Source organism: Somniosus microcephalus, chromosome 13 (assembly GCF_052327205.1).
Source record: "Somniosus microcephalus isolate GS21.2 chromosome 13, FLI_Smic_1.0, whole genome shotgun sequence".
Taxonomy (NCBI): domain Eukaryota; kingdom Metazoa; phylum Chordata; class Chondrichthyes; order Squaliformes; family Somniosidae; genus Somniosus; species Somniosus microcephalus.
This window is the reverse complement of record NC_140999.1, coordinates 102850976-102857580: the sequence shown is the minus strand read 5'-3', so window position 1 is coordinate 102857580 and position 6605 is coordinate 102850976.

Here is a 6605-nt window from a genome sequence, read left to right as displayed (position 1 = left end):
CACAGACCCTACCCTCACTGTCAGCACAGACCCTACCCTCAATGTCAGCACAGACCCTACCCTCACTGTGGCCACAGACCCTACCCTCACTGTCAGCACAGAACCTACCCTCACTGTCAGCACAGACCCTACCCTCACTGTGGGCACAGACCCTACCCTCACTGTCAGCACAGACCCTACCCTCACTGTGGGCACAGACCCTACCCCCACTGTTAGCATAGACCCTAACCTCACTGTGGGCCCAGACCCTACCCTCATGGTCAGCACTGACCCTACCCTCACGGTCAGCACAGACACTACCCTCACTGTCAGCACAGACCTACCCTCACTGTCAGCACAGAACCTACCCCCACTGTGGGCACAGACCCTACCCTCACTGTCAGCACAGACAATACAATACAATACAAAGAAATCGCTTTATTGGCATGATAAGGTACATCTTATGTTGCCAAAGCATCAAAATACATTTATGGTTGAACACATAAACGCGGTTCCATTCATACAGTGTATAAAGAGGTATATCCCTGAGTTTATAAATATATTTTCGCCTTGTTTATATATACTCTTGTCTTAGTTTACTGGTTGTCCCTCTGTTCATGGCAAGCTGTAACATAGTGTGCCGCCAGTGTTACACAGCTTCTCTCCTCCCCCAGTAGGAATGGGAGTTTTTGGTTGTCAGTCAGATTTCTGAATTCAGGGCATATTTGTGAGAATTTTTGATAGAAATTCTCTCTGATGCCCTGATATTTTCCACAGGCTGTGAGGAAGTGCATCTCTGTCTCAACTACTCCCTGACTGCAGTGAGAGCATATCCTGTCTTCTCTTGGCAGCCTGGTCTGCCTGTGTCTGCCTTTTTCGATCGCTAGGCTATGTTCGCTAAGTCTGTACCTTGTCAAGGTTCTTCTCAGTTTGTTATCCTTTACCATGGTCAGGTAATCAGCTATGTTGTATTGTCTGTTTAGGGCCAAGTAGCAATTGAGTTTGCTTTGGGTTTTTGTTGTTTCTGCCCAATATGACAGATATTTTTCCTTTTGCTTAGCGACGATTGTGTTGGGTTGAATTCTTTGTGTTACCCTGTCACTGTCCTGGGGCTGGTTATTGTTAGTATTGTTATTAGTTACTTTATTGAGTCCCAGGACTAGTTGACTGAGGGTATTCTTCTTTATGGTCAGCTCTTGGCATTTCAGGGCGTCGTAGTGATAGCATTGGGGGTTGCTCATTTGTAGGTGATTCCAAAATTTGGTGGCTCTTTTTTGGATAGTGATTATTAATGGGTATTGGCCTAGTTCCGCCCTGCATGCGTTGTTTACTGTTTTCCTTTGAGTCCGGAGGATACTTTTACAGAATTCCGCATGTAGGATCTCAATTGGGTGTTTGTCCCATTTTGCAAAATCTTGTTGTGTTAGTGGTCCCCAGACCTCACTGCCATAGAGTGCAATTGGTTCAATTACTGATTTGAAAATTTTGAGCCAAATGCTAATTGGGATTTCTATTTGGATTGATTTTTTGATGGCATAGAAAGCCCTTCTTGCTTTCTCTTTCAGTTCATTCACAGCCAGTTTGAAGTTTCCCGTAGAACTGATTTTTAAGCCCAAGTATGTGTAGTGAGTGGTTTGTTCAATTTTGGTTGTTCGTACTGTGAAATTTATTGTGGGTCCATGTTGTTTGGATCTTTGCTGGAACACAAGGACTTTGGTTTTTTGGGGATTTATTGTCAGGGCCCAAGTCTGGCAGTACGACTCCAGCAGGTCCAGGTTCTGCTGCAGACCCTCCTTAGTTGGTGACAGCAGAACCTATCCCCACTGTCAGCACAGACCCTACCCCCACTGTCGGCACAGACCCTACCCCCACTGTGGGCACAGACCCTACCCTCACTGTGGGCACAGACCATACCCTCACTATGGGCACAGACCCTACCCCCACTGTCAGCACATACCCTACCCGCACTGTCAGCACAGACCCTGCCCCCACGGTGGACACAGACCCCACCCCCACTGTCAGCACAGAACCTGCCCCCACTGTGGACACAGACCCTACCCTCACTGTGGGCACAGACCCTACCCTCACTGTGGGCCCAGAACCTACCCTTACTGTCAGCACAGACCCTACCCTCACTTAGGGCACAGACCCTACCCTCACTGTGGGCACAGACCATACCCTCACTGTGGGCACAGACCCTACCCTCACTGTGGGACCAGACCCTATCCTCACTGTCAGCACAGACCCTACCCCCACTGTGGGCACAGAACCTACCCTCACTGTCAGCACAGACCCTACCCTCACGGTGGGCACAGACCCTACCCCCACTGTCAGCACAGACACTACCCTCACTGTGGGCACAGACACTGCCCCCACTGTGGGCACAGACCCTACCCTCAATGTCAGCACAGACCCAACCCTCAATGTCAGCACAGACCCTACCCACATTGAGGGCACAGACCCTGCCCCCACTGTGGGCACAGAACCTACCCTCACTGTGGGCAGAGACCCTACAAACACTGTGGGCACAGACCCTACCCCCACTGTGGGCACAGACCCTAACGTCACTGTCAGCACAGACCCTACCCTCACTGTCAGCACAGAACCTACCCTCACTGTCAGCACAGACCCTATCCCCACTGTCAGCACAGACCCTACCCCCACTGTCGGCACAGACCCTACCCCCACTGTGGGCACAGACCCTACCCTCACTGTGGGCACAGACCATACCCTCACTGTGGGCACAGACCCTACCCCCACTGTCAGCACAGACCCTACCCGCACTGTCAGCACAGGCACTGCCCCCACGGTGGACGCAGACCCTAACCTCACTGTCGGCACAGACCCTGCCCCCACTGTGGACACAGACCCTAAGCCCACTGTCAGCACAGAACCTGCCCCCACTGTGGACACAGGCCCTACCCTCACTGTGGGCACAGACCCTACCCTCACTGTGGGCCCAGAACCTACCCTTACTGTCAGCACAGACCCTACCCTCACTTTGGGCACAGACCCTACCCTCACTGTGGGCACAGACCCTACCCTCACTGTGGGCACAGACCCTACCCTCACTGTGGGCCCAGACCCTATCCTCACTGTCAGCACAGACCCTACCCCCACTGTGGGCACAGACCCTACCCCCACTGTGGGCACAGAACCTACCCTCACTGTAGGCACAGACCCTACCCCCACTGTCAGCACAGACCCTACCCTCAATGTCAGCACAGGCCCTACCCTCACTGAGGGCACAGACCCTGCCCCCACTGTGGGCACAGACACTACCACCACTGTGGGCACAGACCCTACCCTCGCTGTGGGCACAGACCCTGCCCCCATTGTGGGCACAGACCCTACCCTCACTGTCAGCACAGACCCAACCTCACTCTCAGCACAGACCCTACCCCCACTGTCAGCACAGAACCAGCCCCCACTGTGGACCCAGACCTTACCCCCACTGTCAGCACAGACCCTACCCCCAATGTCAGCACAGACCCTACCCCCACTGTCAGCACAGACCCTACACTCACTGTGGGCACAGACCCTAGCCTCACTGTCAGCACAGACCGTACCCTCACTGTCAGCACAGACCCTACCCTCATTGTGGGCACAGACCCTGCCCCCACTGTGGGCACAGACCCTACCCTCACTGTGGGCACAGACCGTGCCCCCATTGTGGGCACAGACACTACCACCACTGTCGGCACAGACCATACCCTCACTGTGGGCACAGACCCTGCCCCCATTGTGGGCACAGACCCTACCCTCACTGTCAGCACAGACACTGCCCCCATTGTGGGCACAGACCCTAACCTCACTGTGGGCACAGACCCAACCCACACTTTCAGCACACACCCTACCCCCACTGTCAGCATAGACCCTAACCCCACTCTAAGCACAGACCCTACCCTCACTCTGGGCACAGACGCTACCCTCACTGTCAGCACAGACTCTACCCTCACTGTGGGCCCAGACCCTAACCTCACTGTGGGCCCAGACTCTACCCTCACTGTCGGCACAGACCCTACCCTCACTGTGGGCACAGACCCTACCCTCACTGTGGGCCCAGACCCTATCCTCACTGTCAGCACAGACCCTACCCTCACTGTCAGCACAGACCCTACCCTCACTGTGGGCACAGAACCTACACCCACTGTCAGCACAGACCCTACCCTCACTGTCAGCACAGACCCTACACTCACTGTGGGCACAGACACTACACCCACTGTCAGCACAGAACCTACCCTCAATGTCAGCACAGACCCTACCCTCACTGTGGGCACAGACCCTACCCTCACTGTCAGCACAGAACCTACCCTCACTGTCAGCACAGACCCTACCCTCACTGTGGGCACAGACCCTACCCTCACTGTCAGCACAGACCCTACCCTCGCTGTGGGCACAGACCCTACCCCCACTGTTAGCATAGACCCTAACCTCACTGTGGGCCCAGACCCTACCCTCATGGTCAGCACAGACCCTACCCTCACGGTCAGCACAGACACTACCCTCACTGTCAGCACAGACCTACCCTCACTGTCAGCACAGAACCTACCCTCACTGTCAGCACAGACCCTACCCCCACTGTGGGCACAGACCCTACCCTCACTGTCAGCACAGACCCTATCCCCACTGTCAGCACAGACCCTACCCCCACTGTCGGCACAGACCCTACCCCCACAGTGGGCACAGACCCTACCCTCACTGTGGGCACAGACCATACCCTCACTATGGGCACAGACCCTACCCCCACTGTCAGCACAGACCCTACCCGCACTGTCAGCACAGACCCTGCCCCCACGGTGGACACAGACCCTAACCTCACTGCCAGCACAGACCCTACCCCCACTGTGGACACAGACCCTACCCCCACTGTCAGCACAGACCCTACCCGCACTGTCAGCACAGACCCTGCCCCCACGGTGGACACAGACCCTAACCTCACTGTCAGCACAGACCCTGCCCCCACTGTGGACACAGACCCTACCCCCACTGTCAGCACAGAACCTGCCCCCACTGTGGACAGAGACCCTACCCTCACTGTGGGCACAGACCCTACCCTCACTGTGGGCCCAGAACCTACCCTTACTGTCAGCACAGACCCTACCCTCACTTTGGGCACAGACCCTACCCTCACTGTGGGCATAGACCCTACCCTCACTGTGGGCACAGACCCTACCCTCACTGTGGGCCCAGACCCTATCCTCACTGTCAGCACAGACCCTACCCCCACTGTGGGCACAGAACCTACCCTCACTGTGGGCACAGACCCTACCCCCACTGTCAACACAGACACTACCCTCACTGTGGGCACAGACACTGCCCCCACTGTGGGCACAGACCCTACCCTCAATGTCAGCACAGACCCTACCCTCAATGTCAGCACAGACCCTACCCTCACTGAGTGCACAGACCCTGCCCCCACTGTGGGCACAGACCCTACCATCACTGTGGGCAGAGACCCTACCAACACTGTGGGTACAGACCCTACCCCCACTGTGGGCACAGACCCTAACGTCACTGTCAGCACAGACCCTACCCTCACTGTCAGCACAGACCCTACCCTCACTGTCAGCACAGAACCTACACTCACTGTCAGCACAGACCCTACCCCCACTGTGGGCACAGACCCTACCCTCACTGTCAGCACAGACCCTATCCCCACTGTGGGCACAGACCCTACCCTCACTGTCAGCACAGACCCTATCCCCACTGTCAGCACAGACCCTACCCCCACTGTGGGCACAGACCCTACCCGCACTGTGGGCACAGACCCTAGCCTCACTGTGGGCACAGACCATACCCTCACTGTGGGCACAGACCCTACCCCCACTGTCAGCACAGACCCTACCCGCACTGTCAGCACAGACCCTGCCCCCACGGTGGACACAGACCCTAACCTCACTGTGGGCCCAGACCCTACCCTCATGGTCAGCACAGACCCTACCCTCACGGTCAGCACAGACACTACCCTCACTGTCAGCACAGACCTACCCTCACTGTCAGCACAGAACCTACCCTCACTGTCAACCCAGACCCTACCCCCACTGTGGGCACAGACCCTACCCTCACTGTCAGCACAGACCCTATCCCCACTGTCAGCACAGACCCTACCCCCACTGTCGGCACAGACCCTACCCCCACAGTGGGCACAGACCCTACCCTTACTGTGGGCACAGACCATACCCTCACTATGGGCACAGACCCTACCCCCACTGTCAGCACAGACCCTACCCGCACTGTCAGCACAGACCCTGCCCCCACGGTGGACACAGACCCTAACCTCACTGCCAGCACAGACCCTACCCCCACTGTGGACACAGACCCTACCCCCACTGTCAGCACAGACCCTACCCGCACTGTCAGCACAGACCCTGCCCCCACGGTGGACACAGACCCTAACCTCACTGTCAGCACAGACCCTGCCCCCACTGTGGACACAGACCCTACCCCCACTGTCAGCACAGAACCTGCCCCCACTGTGGACAGAGACCCTACCCTCACTGTGGGCACAGACCCTACCCTCACTGTGGGCCCAGAACCTACCCTTACTGTCAGCACAGACCCTACCCTCACTTTGGGCACAGACCCTACCCTCACTGTGGGCATAGACCCTACCCTCACTGTGG